Source organism: Neofelis nebulosa, chromosome 14, assembly GCF_028018385.1.
Source record: "Neofelis nebulosa isolate mNeoNeb1 chromosome 14, mNeoNeb1.pri, whole genome shotgun sequence".
Classification (NCBI taxonomy): Eukaryota; Metazoa; Chordata; class Mammalia; order Carnivora; family Felidae; genus Neofelis; species Neofelis nebulosa.
In genome coordinates, this window is record NC_080795.1 from 24,642,798 (window position 1) to 24,662,817 (window position 20,020).

Consider the following 20,020-nt stretch of genomic DNA (forward strand, 5'->3'; position numbering starts at 1 on the left):
GGATTATCTCTAGTTTCCGAGAAGAGAATGGGGTATAATTAAGAGCACAAGTGAAACAATTAGTCAGAAACACAAAATTCTTAAGTTTCCAGGCCAAGATTTGGCCCATGTTTTAATCAGAAAAGGAAAAAATTCACTTTGATAGAGTGATGTGCATTTTTATACTTCCCCTCATTTTCCATAGACATGGTCAGAATTTTGTTTCTGAGCTAGTTCACCTATTATTCCCCAAGGCTCTTATAAATGAACCAAAAAGTTAAATGGAATATGGATAAATATGGGAAAAATTGCATTTTTGGTGAGTTAACAGTTCTGCTTGAATAGAGTCAGTCCTACTTATAAAGCCCTTATTTTAGGAACAAAATAATATAAGCAGCAGGAAGTGGGAGACCAGTTAAAAGATCGTAACAAGATTAACCTTATAGCTTGGATTATTTAAACCAATTCTGAGTATCACTAAACTTTTCTATCAAAAAATTGAATAGGTGGTGTTAGAAAGTGTTAGCAAAAGAAGCACTTACACTTTTGGTTATGATTCAATCAGTTATTCACTCCCAAGTATATGTAAGACAGAAAAGTTCTTTGCTTCCTCTTAGTACTTAATGGTTGTTCATATTATTACTAAAGGATGTAAATGATATTTTTAAGTACAATGAAACCACTTTTAATATTGATTTGTGATACCCATAAATAATTTTGTGATCTCAACAAGCCACACAGTTGCTCTGAACTTTGTATTCCTCTCCACTAAAATAAGAAGTGTATAAAGTGATGTTTAAGGTTCTGTTGGCATTATAAAATTGCGTGTTTCTAAGCTAATAATGAAATCTTTCCATAGAAGAAGTGACACACCTGTAACACTCACTGAAGAGATCCTCCCCTCTAGGAAGTGTTTCTTGTTGATGGTCAGGGGACAATGAGGAGGTTGGACATTGGCTACATCAAAACCAGCAGAAGGAGTTTACTCCCCAGACACTCCATGAATACATTCGTGTTCAGAATTGGACGAAGCTAGAGAGGGAGGGCTAATGAGCTGTCAGATCAGCCACCAAAAGCAGATTCAGAAAGCAAAGGTATGAAGAGCTGAGTCTGGAAAGAGTTCAAAGCAATAGGCAAGGACAGTGAGAGGTGAATAGACTCAGGGCACTTATCTGGAACAAAACTTTTGCTTTTGCCTGGGTTTTATGTGTTTATTGAGGCATTGTTTGGAGGGATTCCAGTGTTTAAAAAGTAGACCTTTGCGAAGTTCAGGTTCTAAAATACACACCCTTATGGACTGTTGAAGAGTGTGATATTTAATAACTAAAATGAAATGTTATATGTGTCAGTGCAAAAATCTCTTTTGGAGGTAAATAGAAAAACCAATTCAGACTGACATTAAAAGTGAAATTATTGGCTTAATTAACTGAAATCTCAGGATTAAGACTAGTTTTAGAGGTAAATAGAAAAACCAATTCAGACTGACTTTAAAAGTGAAATTATTGGCTTAATTAACTGAAATCTCAGGATTAAGACTAGTTTTAGACAAGTTATAAATTAGAGACTTAAATATGTGTAATTGTGGGTCTTTTTTTTTAACATGAAGCTCTTTTTTAAAGTAAGAATTTAGACAGTTTATTAAAGAGAATCTCTGAAAATTAAAATGTATAATATAGAAATAACAATATAAAATAAGATCCTGTACAATGTGGAACTGAAGTATTGGTAGTGGAAATCTCTGTCTCACTCTTGATCATGAGGACAGTTTTAAATAGTCACCATTTAGTATTATGGCATTTGAAGGTTTTTTTTTTCTTGTGGATACTTTTTATAATATATGCTTTATAATATTAATGATAAATTTTTGAAAATAGTTTCCTGTTTTAAATCTTGAACAGATGTTGACTTTTATCCAATGTTTTGTCTATGTAGGGTGATTTTTGTTGTTGTTTTCATTTTGTTAATCATCATGGGTCTTTATAGCCCTTGTCACCTTCTTTAATCTGACAGTTGGGCAGGGAATGAGTAAACCTCCAAAAAAAAAATCATTTTCCTGTCAATGACAGAGGGGAAATGGAGGCCCAAGGGCAAAACAACCAATAGTTTTTACATGATGACAAATGTCTGTGTCCACTTCCCTCCCATACCAGCTCAGAGTGCCTTAGCAGGTTTCAGGTCAGCCTCGGTGCACAAACAATCGCCTTCCTCCTTACCTCTGATGTCCCATTTTGGACCCTCTGGGCCAAGAAATAGAAAAGGAAATATATCTACAGAATGGCCAAATAGTTAAGAGGGCAGAGACTCCAAACACTGGTAAAATGAGGCGTCAACACCCAGGATTTCAGGGCAGTTGTGACTTAGGCTATAAAGCATATGTAAGAGAGCATTTATTCTTGCCCAGAGGGCAGCCTGGCCAGGTAAATTATCTTACAGTCCATAGACATGGAATCAGTTTTCTGTTCACTGCTTTCAAGATGTTCATCTCTGTGGTTCTTCTTCTGACCTTCTGGTTCCTGGACCTGGTACTTTTAGACGGAGGGGGTCATTTGTGGCAATATTCCAAAGGGTGGGCTCCACATTTCGGAACTTCAAAATTTATCATTAATCTCCATACCTTCCTCCTAGTTGTCTCCATGGAAGCCTTCCTTTTCAAACAGGAACTTCAAACCACAACTACTCTTCTGCCACCAGAAAACCAAGAAAAAACTGATCTTGAAATGTTTTCCACCCAATTTTTTTTCAAAGGGGACTTATATTATTCTACCAGATTAAAGAATTCCAAACTAAATACAAGTTTAATCTCAAGTAGGAATGCTGGTGCCCAAAAGGGAAAAATAAAACAATTAAATTCTAGACTAATAATTTTTGAGGTGTGATGATGTTATGTAACGTATGTCTTTTCATTTTCTAGCTAACAATGTCAACTCACTAGGGAAATGTCAGAGGGTGAACTTTGGCAATTTCAAGATAATTGATTGGCTTAGATGATAGGCATCAATTTGGAGATAATGGTACTTTATACAGTTGCTTTGTGTTTTGAAATGAAATATTTACAAAATGCTAGTTTTGTTTGGGGACATAGTAAAATATTAAGTTATAATAACTATGTTACATGTGAAGTTGCTGAGAAAGTATTGCCAAGATAGACTGAGATCCTTGACTAACCCATAAAAGCTTATTTGCTTCATTAGGGAACTGATGATGCTATTGCAAAAGTACACAGCAAAATTTAGGCCATCTCTGCTTCTCCATCCTTTGGAACTTTTAAAAATAAATTTCTGTACTGGAAATCTTTTTGCCTTATGGTATAAATAGCTGATTTGATAATTTGCATGTTCTCATGAAAGCACAAACACCTAAAACACAGAGAAAGTCCTTCTAAGTTGGCACTATCCTAATTCCTTCGGGCTACAGGAGAGATCAGCTGGAAATAAAGAATTCGAGATATAGAGAAGGGAGAAATACTGTAACCAGAGAGGCTTCATGTGACTTTCAGATTTGGGCAAGAAGAATGTGAAATTCTGCATGCCACTCCAAGGTCTAAGGTATGTGTCACCGTGAAAACAATCACTTTCTAAGAATCAAGTATAAGGGTGAGGGAAATAATATTTTTTCAGTACTTACTATGTGTCAGGCTCCAACTAGGATAATTTACATATGTTGTTTCATTTAATCCCTGAGTGAAATACTATAATTTTATATCACCAGTTAATTTTAAACAGCTTACAGAATCTTCCTGAAACTTATCAATTCTCACAGCTGCACATAGTACTCACTCAAGAAAAGTTTACTGTGATTTTTCATTGAGGGAAAATGGTTTGCTCAATACCACAAAGCCAGGATGTGGTAGAATTTAAACTCAGAGCAATTCTTCCAATTCCAAGCACTTTTTACTACACTCTACCTCTTGAATAAAAAAGAATTCCATTGTCCTGCTGTTCCTGAATATGCACGCAGATGTACACATGCACACTACCTGCCACTCCTCTCATGGACCTTCATACTTTTCATTCCTATTATTTTTATGCAATCATTTAGACACCTGTTTCAGTAGACAGGAAAATAGCCTCTTAAAGATGTCTACATCCTAATCCTTGAAACCTGTGAATATGTTACCTTACGTGGTAAAAGGGTAAGGATCTTTAAGATGGGAAGTTTATCTTGGGTTATCCAGGGGTTGCCCAGCATCGTCATAAATATCCTTACAAAAGAGGGGCAGGGGAATCAGACTCAGAGAAGCAGAGGTTCGAGTGATAGGGCCAGGAGCTGTGGAGTGCAGGTAGCCTCTAGAAGCTGTTAAAAAGCAAGGAAGAGTATCCCCTAGAGTTTCCAGGAGGAACACAGCTTTGCTGACACCTTGAGTTTAGCCCAGTAAAACTGATCTTGGACATCTCACCCCCAAAACTGTAAAATAATGAAGTTTGTGGTAATTTGTTATAGCTGCAATAGGAAACTAATATAGCTTCTTTCTTTCTATTCTTCTTTTTTACCATATTCCTCTCTACTAATCTACTAAAATATCTTGGCATTAAGGACCAGGTAATTATTAATGTTTTTAATGACAGCAAACATTTATTTTTCAGTTTTTGCTTGTCTTATCCCATTGAATGTTCACATGACAGTGGCACAAATGTCAGCAGCCTGGGTGTCCCTAAAGTCTCTGACTTTCTGGGATTACCCTTTCTTTTAATGCTTGAAATAAATTGGGTATGGAATGCAATCCTGGTAATTTGAAAAATACAGAATTCTTTTCAGATTCCTTGTGGGTTATTAGGGAATTTCATTTGTTTAATTGTCTTTTGCATTAAATGCTTGTTTGGATGACTATTTATTTATTCTCTAAAATCTTGCTCCCTGAGTAGAACAGTGGTTTCTGGTGGCTAAGGGGTGGGGGAAATGAGATGTTAATCAAAGTTTACAAATATGTAGTTATAAGCTGAATAAGTTCTAAGGATCTAATGGGTAGCATGGTGACTATAGTTAACAAAACTGTATTTGATACTTGAATTGCTAGAAGAGTAGATGTTGAATGTTCTCACCTCATACAAAATGGTAAGTATGTGAGGGGATGGATGTATTAACTAACCTTATTGTGGAAATCCTTTTACAGTATATACATGTATCAAATCATCAAGTTGTACACTTTAAACTTACACAATGTTATATGTCAATTACAACTCAGTAACACTGGAAAAAAATTTCACTCCCAGTGACCACAACTCTTTTCTTTCTGAGCTATGCCAAAATAAATGTGAGACAAAGAATTTCGTTTGTCCCTAGTCACTATCTATTTAGTTTATCTGAAAAGTATATTAGCAATAACATGAAGTACTGTGCATAACAGAATTTTTCCCAAAGATTAGAATAAATGGAGTGGGTTGATATTAAAAGCCAGCGGTGTATTAAATACTTAATATTAGCGGGCACCTGGGTGGCTCAGTTGGTTGGACATCTGACTCCTGATTTCAGCTCAGGTCATGATCTCACAGTTGGTGAGTTCGAGCCCCATGTTGGACTCTGCATGGACAGCATGGAACCTGCTTGGAATCTCCCCCCCCCCCCACCTCTCTCTCTCTCTGCCCCTCCCCTGCTCGCTCTCTCTTCCTCTCCCTCTCCCTCTCAAATAAAATAAACATTAAAAATTTTTAAATATTTAACATAAACTGCTGATTGGAAACTATCTTTGCTTGTTTTTAACTTTGGCAGTTTCTTACTGGGTCTCCATTCCCTTCCCTCATGTTAACGGACTCTGTGTTTCTTTCTAGATTTCTTCCTTTTTCGCCTAGTCTGCCACTGTCCATTAAAACAATTATTTTTTCTCATCTAGAATTTTTCAAAACTCTCTTACAACCACCGCCAGAGAAAGTAGTTTGTTACCAAACTCCCGGAGCAAAGAGAGGATCAGTTTGAAGGAGTATCCCAAAAGGACAGACTTAGGGAAGGGTTTTTATAGGGCTTTGAGGGTTGGGGTATTAGTTACTAGATAGCATTAGAGCAGAAGTTAGGAAGAAAGATCTTATAAATGAAGGGATTTGCTGGAACAGCCAGTGGTCTTAGTTTTGGAACATGTGTATCCTTATAGGGTTACTCTGAAATCAGTTTGATTTTTGGTCTTATACTGGAGCACAAGGGTTTGAAGTAGCTGGTATTAAATTTAAGCTTTTAACTCTTTAAACTATTTCAAGGTCTGTTTTGTACATCCAAAATCTCTTTTAGCAACTTTCTAAAACAAAGAGCACTTCTCTTTGTTTTTCCACACTTTGTTGGCATAAAGCACTCCCAGAACCATTAAAGTTAGAGCTTTTTCTAAAATGAGTAAATTCTTAGAAAATGGTGTCATTCTGTCCAGAATCTGTTAGGCACACACACACACACAAAAATGCCTCCCAATTGGAACTCAGAATCAAGAGTAAGTTTCTTTTGTTTAAAATCACATATTTTCCTTCCTGTGATATTATACCGTGCATTTTAGTGTATTTTTTCATTCTCAATTTTAAGGTGAGAAAACTGATGCTTATAGATGGTAAGTAACTTGCCAAAGGTGTGATAAAGAGGTGTGATATCTCTATGCAGTCCAAGCTGATTTGTCTGGGAACTTCCTATGAGAAAGCACTCAACATGTGAGACTCTTGCACACTGTTATTCCCTCATGCTCCAGGCTTTAGAGCTTTTTTTTTTTTTTAGTAGATAAAACATACAACAATTTATGGATTTAGTTCACATCTTTGTAAGAGCAAAAACACAATTAATAATAATGCTGCAGTATAAAAGTTTTCAGTGTAAAATGCTTCCTAGAATGAACTCTTCTCTAACTTTTACTTTGGAGGAAAGCTGAAGTTACCTACTTGCCCTATTTATAAGGAGCCTCATGAGAAATTTTGAGAACTTCTATCTATACATCCACTCTTCTCATCCTCCCTCTTGCCCAGGATCTGTCTATGCTGCACCCCAATGCTTGAGAAAGAAGCATGTTTGGGAGCAATACTATCTCTGTCAGACTAGCCCCGTGTCTATAAAGCCAGCTGCAACACAACCAACTACTTTATTGAATGTTTATATTGTGATTGGCATTGTGCTGGAATGTGGTTTCTTAACATGTGCCCCTTCCCCATCTGAGTGGGTGTGCAAGTGTGTATTGTACGTTATCAAGCAGAATACAACCATCAAGCTTATCAGGAACACACCTGGAATAAACAGAATGCCTTAGAATTTGGTTATTGCTTCAATAGGATTTCCTTCAGACCTATTTGGTGCTAAGATAGATATCTAGATGTCCATTGTGATGGAGGGGGGAAACTGACTTTTGTGTCTGATATAGGGAAATAATCTTCTTTTTGTTACAGGAGGAAAATAAGAGTTTTCTGTGTGTGGGGCCTCTTTCTTGCTAATATTGGTCACCTCTCATAGCATCACAGCCAACTAGAGTTCAGGATAGAAGTGAGGGGCACATAACACAGAGATCCTGTTCTGCAGTAGTCATACAATCACATTGACTATTAAACCTCTGTGAGATAGATATTTTAAATAATCATCTTACAAATGAAGACCCTGTTCCAAGAAAACAATTAATTTGTCAGAGGAAGGAGAACTAGAGCTTACATTTGAAGTTGTATCCAGTTAGGTTAAGTAAACTGTCCAAAGTTGGTATGCTCGGGTTGACTTTGGAATCAGCTCAGTTCAGTGTAAATCCAAACACTAGGCTTATGTCTGTTATGCTCTGCCATCCCTTCTATGTATTTTAAGATGAGCTACCACATAATTGGGTTTTTTAAAAAATACTTACCACTGTGCTTATTAGAATCCAAGTGTCTTAGGGTTTCTCTTTTCTATAATGTTTAGTAATGATTCATTTTAACCTAGTAATTATGTGAAAGGATGAGCATCAGAAGACCAAAATTAATGAAAGTACAATTTTTTTGGAAAAATTCATATTTGTTTACTAATTTTCTTTTAGGCCAAACTACTTTCTTACATGCTAATTTTCCTGGGTTGCAATGCCTTGTATTATCTCTTATCATACCTTGAATTTCTCTTGCAATTCACACATCCTTTTTGTTTTTGTTTTTGTTTTTGTTTTTGTTTTTTGGAATGTAATGAGAGTTGTACAGTGGTCAGATTTATACACCACAGAGACAGGGAAAAAATGCTCTGGTTTCACTGATGACATGAATCAATTCTTGGTGCATAGCAGATAATCAAAGGCTTATTGAAACTTAAAATGAATCATTGTTTAAATCAACATCTAAAATGAGTCATAAGTTTTAGAAAAATCTGTTAATTTTCAAGGTTGAATGAAAGACATTGCTGTCTTTAGTCATATTTAAAGGTAACTTTTGTTTGAAAACTCAGGAAGATAATATTGTTTCTGAAGTTAAAATTTAGTCACTCATGAAGTGGAATTTACCGTGTAAATTATGTAGGTCATGTAAACATTGTTTCTGGCTTTCAGAAAATATTGAGGATTTCACCATTTCCAATTGGAAAATAAAGCCAAGTAAATGGAAGTCAGGAGAGAGGATTATAAAAAACACAGTGTTCCCTTCAGCTGGCTTCTCTCTCTGTTTAGTCATTATAGCCATTATATTTACAGAACAATCAAAGCAAGGAAAATTGTCATCAGGAAACCTCCTAGACACTCGTAACTGCTCATTGAATCCGGGAGATGTGATTATTATGCTTATACCTAAGATGCAAGACAGTCTGAAGTTTACATATGTTTACAAAAAGATGGTTTACTTGGTAAACAGAGAATTAATTATTATTTCCTAGTAGTAAATACATCAGTGTATCAGTAGCCAGTTAACTAGCATTTTCTGCCTGCCTGCCTACCTTAGAACAATCAGTACAGTAGCATATCCGTTTCCTTCATCCCATATTTCTTCATTTTAGCGAATATATTAGCAAAGATGGTAGGACCCTGTCCTTGGAGAATTTGATTCAGTAAATCTGAGTTTGCACACTTTTCTACATCACATTCCATTTAATAAAAAGAAAGAAAAAACGAGAAACTCACATAGAGGATGATCAGAGAAAAGAAAATTTAGTACACTATTCATTAAACCAGTGGTTGGCCCACCTTTTAAAAGAGATGTGTTATGCTTTTCTTTTTTTTTTTTTAAGTTTATTTATTTGTTTTGAGAAAGAGAGAGAGAGAGAAAAGCAGAGAGAATGAGAGAGAGAAAGAGAGAGAGTCCCAAGCGGGCTCTGCTCTGTCACCATGGAGTCCAATGCAGGGCTTGATCTCACAGACTGTGAGATCATGACTTGAGGCCAAAATCCAGAGTTAGATGCTTAACTGACTGAGCCACCCCAGTGCCCCAAGAGAGGTATGTTACGATTTTAGCCTGAGGATGGTTTATTTGTTGACTCACCAACTTGAGGAAGAAGAGGCAACCAAACTGGGTCTTGACATAAAGAATATGTGACCATCAATACTCCTAACAACAGGAGCTGTCACAAGTATAAAGGAAACTGTGTAGGTGGTACCATATATTATTCCCTCCACCATCACCATGCTGTCTTTGGCATATACATCATAGGACCTTGATTGCTGTATTGCATCCTAAAATATAAGTGGAGCTGTGGGAGACTGTATGTTGGAAAGTTTACAGGGCACCATGGTCTCAATTTAATGTCTTTTTTAAAAGAGAAAATGACATGCTACATAATAGTGGTGAAAAGTTTAGTGGGGTATGGGGTTAGTTTTGGGAACCTAGCTCTTGATAACTGTACTTGGAATGCCCTTCCAGGGCTATCAATGTATAATAATACTGGCACAACAGCAACGGTTGGATAGGTTATTTTCATTTAAAGTCAGAGAAGGTCATTGCTTACCCATGTTCAAACTCTGCCTGGCATGCACGTGCTTAATGATATCTGAGTTTTTCCACAAAGTATATTCATAATAACCTGTCATTTGATAAATTCATAAACGTAAGAATGAGTGAATAAATTAAATGTACTTTACTATATTTCTGTCTTTCTCTTTGATTTGCTTTCTCTGTAATTTTCTCTATATTATTCCAATAGTGTGTGTACAGTTACAGTGAGCACTGATTTAAAAACATACCATGTCATTTTGAGGAAAACTTCCTGCAAAATAATAACTGAGATTTTAAATTTAATAGGAATAAATGAGCCATCATCAGGCTAAACCTTGACACACCACTCTTAAAAGGTGGCCAACCACAGGTTTAGTGAATAGTGCACTAAATTCTCCTGTTCTGATTACCCTCTAGGTGAGCTTTTTAAGTTTCTTGTTATGAAGTAAAATACACATGTAGAAAAGAATATGTGTTAGGAAGGTACAGTTCCATGAATTCAGCAAGCAATTTTAAGACCTGTACGAATTCTCTTACAGCTACCAAGTTTACGCTTAGCTTCTTGAAAGATCTACAGACTGCCATGTTCTTTTGTGTATAGTACAATAAACCTTTAACATGGATTATTATTATATATAATAATATGTTATCAGTATTCTATTTCTGTAGATGAGGAAACAAATTCAGAGAGTTAAATCACATGTCCAAATTCCCAAAGCTACTAAGTGGAAGAAATGCTACGTAAATCCAGGCTTTCTGGCTCACAGTCCCATGGCTGTTTTTCATTAATGCTGTCTTTGTGAGGTGGATGCCATAGTGCACTGTCCAGATCTACCACTTCCCCCTCTCAGAACTAAACCACTCATTTCCCCAGCTGCTGGGAGTGTGGGTGGCTGACAGCTCCCAGCTGAGTCAGCAGGTTATCTTTGGGAATTGCCCTAACCCAAGAAGAGCACCGCCTAGTCCATGATCACACCCTTCGGGAAGATGTCCATTCATATCCAGTTACTGATTGATGCAAGAGTATAAAAGCCTGTCACTCTTCATAGTTCTGGACAACTTATAAAAAACATTCTAGTTCTCGAGCTTTCCAGGTATGATTGCTAATGCCTTTGTTAGATATGCATCACAATTCACCTTCCTTTACTCCCCAGTTCAGGTGTTGATCCCGAAAACACCAGCCCATGAACTATGTGTAGATCGCTGTCTTGGAGTCTGCCTTCTGGGGAACATAAGTGAACTTTTCTTTTTAATGCGTTTTCTTTTTTAATGTATTTTGTGCTTTATTAGAATTATAGTCATTCATTCAGTCCACAAAAATTGAGTGCCCATGTATTAGTCAGAAATGAATTGTGAAAAACAGAAACTATTTTCAACAAAAATGGATTTAATATAAGGAATTGAGTTTTTCCAAACGACTGGAATGGCTGGGCCTCTGTAACTGACTGCCATATCTGCCACAATCAAAAAGATAGTAATCAAATACTTACCTGGAATCTGTTCTGGAAAAGGTTATTTTTTAGTTTGTGGCACAGGAATTCACCCCAGAACGAAGTTTAGAAAGATGAAGCGTGAGCCAGACTATTTACCACACATAGCCTTTGGCTTCACCAGGCTTACATTTTAGACAAAATGTAAGACAAAAAATAAATGGATATGGCAGACAATAACAATCTCAGATGGTTCTATTAGAAGATCAGCAAACCTTAATAATTAAAACATTTTAGGTTTGGAAACAGTCAACACAAGGAATTTTTTTTTGCAAAAAAAAAAAAGGGTTTATTACCTTGACTATAAATTATAATTATTATTTATAAAAGCTATATAAGTGAACATCTTTAAAGTCTCAAAAAGGCAAATACAAATAAAGCACAGAAAATTAATTGAATTGAAAAAAAGTTCTGGCGTAGTTCTTCCACATCAAATATTTAGTGTATCTACAATAATAGATCAGCGCAAAGGTATATCTGCAGGTTCTAAAAGTAAAAGTTAAGTTGGCAAATACCATATTCCTCAATGAATAAGAAGGCTGATCAAAGATAAAATGTTGGATAGTTTTATCAAGCAGGCCACCTTACAGGATAATTTTCCAGGGTAGCAACTCTACACATAGAACTGAACTGTTTGTGATTATTCTAGAGCCAGTACATTTATTTGCACAGTTTTAAAATAAAAATGTAACAAGTAATTATACCTTAGGATTGGTGGGAATACCAGGTATTATTTCAGAACTGTCACTATGTATTCCTTCTTGTCTGCCACAATCAATACAGATCCAGGCTTGCTGTGTTTAAAACGATTCCCTTCGTTTTGTTGACCAACTTCTTTAATGGTGTGCTGTTCTTGAATCTGGGTGTAGATAGATTTTGGTAGATATCAGTGATGAGCAACGCGTTTTATATGAGGATGGTGTTGAAGTTTCTCCTTGAACTTCTGGCTATACCCTTTGACTGCTTCTTCTCGTGAAGTAAGCACATCCAGTTTTTCAGAAGCATTAGCCTTCCACAGACAAATGTCCATTTCATCAGATCCACACGTAATACATTTGCTGTTAGAAGTCTATTTTATACAGAGAACATGTTGCATTCTCTTTGCTTGATAGACTAACCCATTTCTTTTTTTGCCAATAGGAAAGATTCAAATAGATTTATCAAAACTAGCAGACACCAACTCTTTCCCAGTGGGAGAATAATGTACATTAAGCATTGCAGATACAGATCCACACGTACCATTACAAGAGTGTATAGTGGATGCTTCTGAAATGCATAGAAGTTGTAATCTTCATTTGCTGCAGTAAAAATGAAAGCTTCCATAGGGTTCCAACAAATTGTATTTGTTCCCATACCTAAGATGACATTTTTCAGAGGAGTATCTTGCCTCATATCATATAGTACTATATTCCTGTCAGAAGCACAACTGCCCAAGAGAAATGTGTCAGTTGGATTAAGTTTAACACTACTGTCAAATCCCTAGATCATCAAACATATAGGATTGGTTCTTTGTTCATCTCAAATGTCTACTTGGTGTCCACATGTGGCAAAAACAGCTTCTTTCCAGTGATGAGCAATTCCTGTATACACTCTCTTTCCTAATGTTGTATGCAGTGGTTCCTCCTCTTCTCCATAGCCCGGTCCATCCATTTTCTACTGTTTCACAGTTTTGTCATCACCAACAGTTAAAAAAAAAAAAGTCCCACAAAAACAAGTATGTATTCCTTATACAAAACTCTCATGTGCTTGTATTGTATGGATACTTTTTCATTTAGTTGAGTTCCAAATTCTAATCTCTCAATCACATGCCCCAGGAAGGACAGTAGCCAGGCTTTTTGGATGCTTTGCCAAACAATTGACTTTATCTCTGTAAGGAAGTGAGAAATAGTTTTGCCGATACCCATCCCAGTTTGGTAACATTTAAAGCTCTTACCTTTCTCATGGGACCTCAAAAGGATGTAAGGTAGGATTATAGTTTCTTGTAATTGGCTATGTAGATCCAAATATTCCTTCCTGAAAAATCTGAATCCTTAATTACTCTGCCTTTTCTGGTTCCTGTAGTTTTCCATTAATCTTTACTGTTGGCATGGGAATTGTAAAAAGAACCTCAGAAGATCTCCTGGGTTCCAAACACAGTCCTCCTTGCTTCCACCATAGAAGCTACCAATTTCCCCTGGCATTTGGCATCCATCAGTCTGTTCCTTATAGGAATTTATATAATAGTGCCAATGTGATGCAGTTATTGAAATATACCATTTGGCAGTGGTTGCATGACTTATTTTGAGATCCAGAAGGACAGTGTGCAACTTTAGATATGCTACCACTTTGAAAAGAATTCTACTGGACTCAGGAAAAATGATCAGTTAAGTTTGAAGAATTCATGTTGTGAAAATCAAACTAGATTAGGGCTTGACCTAACTCACACTCTCCAGATTTTAGATGTGAAAACGTTAACATTGAAGAGTACAAAATATAGATTATTCTATTCAAGAGCTTCATATTTTGGCTAAAAAAAAAAAAAAGGAAAGAATCTCTTTTGGCTGAGTGAACCTGAGAAAATAATACAAATTGGTTATTAAACACTGATGCTCAAAATCTAGTAAAAGTGAGGCACCTAGGTGGCTCAGTTGGTTAAGCATCTAACTCTTGATTTTGGATCAGGCAGGTCATGATCTCACAATGATGAAATTGAGCTGTGCGTTGGGCTCTGTGCTGGGTGTAGAGCCTGCTTAAGAGTCTCTCTCCCCCTCTGCCCCTCCCCTGCTTGCTAGTGTGCATGCTCTCTGTCTCTCTCAAAAAAAGAAAGAAAGAAAGAAAGAAAGAAAGAAAGAAAGAAAGAAAGAAAGAAAGAAAGAAAGAAAGAAAAAAACACTATGAACTCATTATATTCCAGACATACAGAAATGTACACATGTATGCCTATACAAAATACCTCACAAATATCAGCTCTTTCACAAACCTTTTGAACTCCTGAGATCTCCAAAAGTCCTTGAGTCTTGGCTTGAAAAGTTGTAGTCTACAATGGCATGCTCTCTTAAGTTTTTGAGGATTTTGAGTTTTCAGTTCTCAAAAAGTGGTAATATGTGCACATGCATGACACACATATAGCATGTATGTATACTTGTATCATGTACATGTATATGTACATATATATAATAATATAGACATATATAATACATATAAAACATATACATACATACATACATATAATACATATGTATTATACACACAATGCATATAATACATATAATACACACATAATAACACATACATATAATACATATATAATGTGTATAATACATACATACATAATACATATACACATATGCACACAAATGAAATATTTACTAGTAAATATCGTGCTGGCAAAGCAGTGTAGCCTAAGTCAGTTGTCTCAAAAATTGTTACTATGCATCCCCCATCAGTAAAACATTTTTGAGAATGTTCTACTACACAGTTTTCTAGAGGCTGGAAAATTGCTCCATTTGTTTCTCTGTTTACCTCTATTACATACTAATAAAATAGAAGCATATTACCTAATACCAAGTGAGTAGTGGTGTGATGCTGAACGAGTCATGGATCTTTCTTAGACTTCGTGTCTTCATCTATAAATTTTTTTTGTAATTTGATTTATCTTGGTCAGTGCTAAGATTATGCAGTTGTTTCAGATGCTGCTACAATATGGGATTGTATTTATTGAATCATTTTTGATAGACACAGACAGTGTATGGATAAGAGCAGGTCCTGCTATACATTATGCCTCAACAATATGAAATACTAAACCGGAATAAAAGGGAAATTTCTTATGTCCTAATTTCAACTCACAATATGAATTAATGTGCTTCACTTTAGGAATACATATAACCTCTTTAACACATGATAATGAAGCCATCATGGGGTCTACAACCTGAGTCCCAGGGCTCTCAGAGCAGCATGAAGAGTGATAATGCCCCATAGGACCTGGTCTGCTTGTCTTTTATTTACCCTAAATATGCTAATGGGGTGGATAAGGGACTGAAATAGAATGGCTGTAGCTAAATGTGCAGAGGCCTCAAAGACACTGATTAGCCAGGAAAGTATTAATAATCAGAGTAACCATAATAAAGTTAGCTCAGGACATGAGTAATAGTGTGCAAAGCTAAAGAATATCTGTTTCTGCATCTAGGGAGTAGATTTAGAAAACTTGGTTTATTTTATTATATTATGGGATAGAGTGCTTAAAACCTAAATGCTAGTCACCAATTCAAAGGGAGGACGCTGGAATAAGGAACAATATGACATTTGATAACAGGGCAGGGTGTTTAAGAGGGAGGCAGCACTGGTGGCTTTATAATTTGCTGTTTCATTTCTGTGTTTGGCTTCTGCTGTAACCAGCTGGCATGAAGGAACTCTCTGGTGTTTTGAATCAAGAAGGAAATAAAGCACACACAGGCTTCACTACAGATAACCTGAACATTTTGAATTTGGTTTATGGCAAGAGAAATGTGTACTTTGGCTTTATTTTTTAATAGTGGTGGTATGTTGGCTGAATTGATCTCCTTTATGACTCGAGAATTTGTGCAATGGTGCTTGGATTTAAGAAAGGTAAAATATACCTATGGAAGAAAATTTTTGTCTCATCTGAAAACAATTAACATCTACGAACAATGGCTGCTTAATGAGAAAATATCTATTGGCAAGTAATAGAAATTGTTGAATTTTGATTGTAAGATTAAGCAATGTTTTTTCCTCTTAGCCTCACCTTGATCCGTTTAGATTGGGTTGGATTTGTTACTTGAATTTAGTCATTGTTATATAATTATGAAAAAAAGAAAATTTTATGCCGTTTGTCTTTGAAGTGATCTCTGCTTTTTATATAAATTTTCTATGAATGTATAATGTATAACAAATATATATATGTACGATCTTAAGTGTACTTCTCAATTATTTTTATATATTACTCACTCCTTTGTAACAATCACCCAGATCAAGATAATATTTCTAAAAGCTTCCCTTGTACTCTCCTAGCCACCATGCTCCTCCCACCTCCTCAAAGAGAACAGCTATTTTGACTTCCATCACACAGATTGGTTTTGCCTGTTGGAGACATTTATATAAATGTAATTATATAGTGTTTTTGTGTATGTGTCTGGTTTCTTTCACTCAGTGTTGTGTCTGTGAGACTATCCATATGGTTGTTTGTAGAATTAGATTACTCATGGTCGTTGTGTAATATTCCATTTAGAATATCAATATTCTAAAATTATGTATGTTCTTCTATTCATGGATACTTGAGTTGTTTCCAGTATTTCACTATACAAGATAATTATATTATTAATTTTTTGACATGTCTTTCAGTGCATATATATTCAAATTTTCTATATTTAATAGTGTATTTGTTGTGTCATAAGCTATTATTATGTTTTGCTTTAGGAGATATACTGCTAGACAGCTTTACAAAGAGATTATACTTATTCATACTCTCATTGGCAGTACTTGCCTCCAAAGTTTCTGGTAGATGTAGATCATTTCTTATTAGAACTGAATAATATTCTATTATTTGTAATGTGGAATTCTATAATTTTCTGTTGTGTTCCAGTTTATGAATTCATTCACCTACAGAGGACATATTGGTTGCTTTCAAATTTTGGCCACTATGGATAAAGCTGACAAAACGTGTGTGGACAGATTTTTTTGTGTGGACGTAAGTTCTCAACTCCTTTGGGTAATAACCAAAGAGAGTGATTGCTGGATCATCTGGTGAGAATATGTTAGTTTGTGTGAAGTCACCAAAATGTCTTCTAAAGTGTCCATACCATTCTGCATTTTCACCAGCAATGAATAAAAATCCCCATTGCTCCACAATCTTGCCAACAGCTGGTGTTGTCAGTATTCCAAATTTTGTCCATTGTCCATTCTAATAGGTGTCTCTAATGGTATCTCACTGTAATTTTAATTTGCACTTTATGGTGATCTATTATGTAGAACATCTTTTTATATGTTTACTTACTATCTGCATATCTTCTTTGGAGAAGTGTCTGTTTAGATCTTTGGCCCAATTTTTAAATGAATGGTTCATTTTCTTACTTTTGGGTTTTAAGAGTACTTTGTATATTATGGATAACAGCCCAGATGTATCAGATGTGTCTTTGCAAATATTTTCTCCCAGTCTGTGGCTTGTATTCTTATTCTCTTGACGTGGCTTTTCACAAAAGTTGTAATTTTGATGAAGTCTGACTTATCAATTATTTCTTTTGTGGATTGTGGATTCTGTTGTATCTAAAAAGTAATCATCACATCCAAGGTCACCATGCAGGTTTTGTCCTATATTATCCTCTAGGAATTTTATAGTTTTGAATTTTATGATCCAGTTTGAATTAATTTTTGTGAAGAGCATAATGCCTGTCTAGATTATCTAGGTTCATTTTTTTGGTGAATCTAGATTTATTATTCATCAATATGTGGATGTTCAATTGTTCCAGTAACCTCTGGTGAAAAGACTATCTTTGATCTATTTTATTGCTTTTGCTCTTTTGTAAAAATCAATTGACTATATTTGCAGCAGCTATTTCTGATTTTGCTATCTGGTTCCATTGATCTATTTCTCTGTTCTTTTACCAATATCGCATTGTCCTGATTATTGTAGTTTTACAGTTCTTCCTCAATATTATATTGGCTATTCTGGCTCATTTGCTTCTCCATCTAAACTTTAGAATCAGTTTGTCAATATCTACAAAATAACTTCCTGAGATTTTGTTTGAGATTGTATTGAACCTATAGATCAAGTTGGGAAGAACTGGTATGTTGACCATACTGAGTCTTCCTATTCATGAACATGGAATACCTCTCCATTTACTTAGTTCTTACTTGATTTCATTCATCAGAAATTTATAGTTTCCTCGTGTAGATCTTATACATATTTGTTACACTGTGTTTTTAACTTGTATGTACCTGATGGCTATTGATGTTGATCACATTTACATATGTTTATTAGCCATTTGGATAGTCTCTTTGTGAAGTGCCTGTCCAAGTGTTTTGTCTGCTTTTTTCTATGGGGTCATCTATCTATATTTCTTGAGTTGTAGAAGATTTTTTATATAGCCTGTTTATTTTTCCTATACATTATATAGTACATATGTAACATGTATTATGTTTATTTTTCATATACACCATACATATTATCTATATACATAATATACACATTTTCTATAAATTATATATATAATATATATTATATGTATTACATATACTATAACTTTTTTTTCATTCTGCCTTGTAAACTCTTCATGGAATATTTTGATAAATATGAAATCTTAATTTCTATGAGGCACAAATTATTAGTGTTATCTTTGGCTAGTACATTTTGTTTCCTCTTTAAGGACTTTAAATTGCTACTTTGGCTATGAAAGTATTCACGTATATTACCTCCTACAACCTTTATTGTTTTGTAATTCACATTATTTAGATCTACACTTAATATGGAATAAATTTTGGTTGTATTCAGGACAACCAGATTAAAATTTATTAACCTAACTTTTCCCCCCACTGCAATGCAATGTCACTTTTATAATATCTGTGGTTGCTTATATGACTCTGTTTCTGGAGTCTTTATTATATGCCATTGGTCAGTTTTTCTATTCTTGTGTCAATATCATAAAATCTTACTGTGATTTCTTGGTAAGTATTGATATATGGTAATTTAAATACTTTGACTTTATTTTCATTCAAGATTGCCTTGCCTCATCTTGACCTTTCTGCATTTTCATTAGAATTTTAAAATAAACTAATCAATGTCAATAAAAATAAAGTTTTGATTTTAATTGGTATTCAATTGAATTGAATTGAAGTTGGGAAATAATTGATACATTTACAATCTTTAGTAAATTCTTTCATTTATTTACCTCTTCTTCAATTTTCATAAGTAATATTTTTAAATTTTATGTGCAAAGACTTTGCAAAATTTTTATTAGGTAAATATATCGAAATTTTATGTGCTTGATGTTAAATTAATGCTCTTTAAAATTTTTTATTTTCTAATTGCTTATATCCAGCAGTCATGCTAAATTTACTTACTGATTCTAACACTTTATGAATGCTTTGGATATTTTGTGTGCACAGTGATGCCATTTATAAACAAAATCCATTTATTCTTTTCCAAACTTTATAATATTTATTTATTTTGATAATATTATTGCACAGGCTGGGGCATCCAGTGCAAAGTTGAATTAAAGTGATGATATCAGACTTTCTTATCTTGTTCCCAGTCTTGATGGGAAATTTTTGATATGTCTTTATTAAATATAATGTATGGTGTAGACATTTGTAGATACCCTTTACCAGATTAAGATTTTCCTCCATTTTTAGTTTGTTAAAAGTTTTTATCATGAAAGGATATTGACTTTTATCAAAAGTTTTTCCTGTATCTATTGATATAATTATGCCATTTCCCCCTTTTATTCTGTCAATGTGATGAATTAGATTGATTGCATTCTGAATGTTAAACTTCTCTTACAGACCTAAAATAAACCCTACCGAATGTTGTTACATTATCTGTTTTATGGTTTGATTTGCTCACATTTCTTTTAGAAATTTTCAACTATATTTTCCAAAGAAATTTGTCTGTAATTTTCCTTTCTCTTAATGCCAACTTAAAATTTAAAATTTCAGAGTGAAGTCTGTGCTGACCCCATAAGGTGAGCTGTGGGTCCTTGTTTTTCTCTTTTGTGAAAGTGTTTAGAATTATTTATTCCT

At 34.8% G+C, this 20,020-nt stretch overlaps 1 pseudogene; it reads right to left on the bottom strand.

Annotated features, from left to right (window-relative positions):
* Window positions 1-11,980: 11,980 nt before the first annotated feature.
* LOC131494515 (DDB1- and CUL4-associated factor 13-like) lies at window positions 11,981-19,627 on the bottom strand (annotated as a pseudogene).
* Window positions 19,628-20,020: the final 393 nt, after the last annotated feature.